Genomic DNA, 713 nt, shown 5'->3' with positions numbered 1-713 from the left:
GGGGCGTGGGGACGGCTTGGGAGGGGGGAGGTTGCCCCTGCCATGGCAGGGGGTGGCACTGGATGAGCTCTAAGGTCCCTTCCTGCTTCCAACCAGTCACGTTCAGGGGTTCTTACTCAGTGATGTGACAGAAAAAAGAGAACATTGTTCTGTTTGCTCACTGTCCCTTGCTCACTATCCCTGTGTCTTTTTCAAAGAGGTTTTACTGAACTTAATAATAAATTTATTAGATGTAAACAAAACATGAGTGCTTTCGATAACCAAAAGCACAGTGGAGCTAAAGGTTCATTGTCATCTTTTCATGGCAGAGTCAGACCTACCAGGACTGAGCTCCCAGGAGGTTGTTGGCTGCTGAGCAGCTTCTCCAGGGTGCAGAACCCTCCTGGTGCTGCTCCCTCTCCCCAGGGCTGCTCTTGGAATGGGACAGGGCAGGGGAACAGCCGGCATTGCCTTGGAATCACGGAATGGTTTGGATAAAGGGACATTAAAGCTCACCCAGTGCCGCCCCCATGGGCAGGGACACTTCCCGCTGTCCCAGGCTGCTCCAAGCCCCGTCCAGCCTGGCCTGGGACACTTCCGGGGATCCAGGGGCAGCCCCAGCTGCTCTGGGCACCCTGTGCCAGGGCCTGCCCACCCTCACTGGGGGGAATTTCTCCATATATCCAACCTCAATTTCCCCTCTTTCAGTTTGAACCCACGACTCCTTGTCCTGT

The 713-nt window shown here is 54.8% G+C and overlaps 1 protein-coding gene across 4 annotated transcripts in view; it reads left to right on the top strand.

The window, feature by feature from the left end:
- HORMAD1 (HORMA domain containing 1) overlaps positions 1-713 on the top strand; it is a 15533-nt gene that overhangs the window by 13622 nt on the left and 1198 nt on the right. The window lies entirely within an intron of this gene.

The sequence above is a fragment of the Corvus brachyrhynchos genome, unplaced genomic scaffold (genome assembly GCF_000691975.1).
Source record: "Corvus brachyrhynchos isolate BGI_N302 unplaced genomic scaffold, ASM69197v1 scaffold122, whole genome shotgun sequence".
Taxonomy (NCBI): Eukaryota; Metazoa; Chordata; class Aves; order Passeriformes; family Corvidae; genus Corvus; species Corvus brachyrhynchos.
Note: the sequence above shows the minus strand (reverse complement) of the source record. Positions and strands in the feature narration are given on the sequence as shown.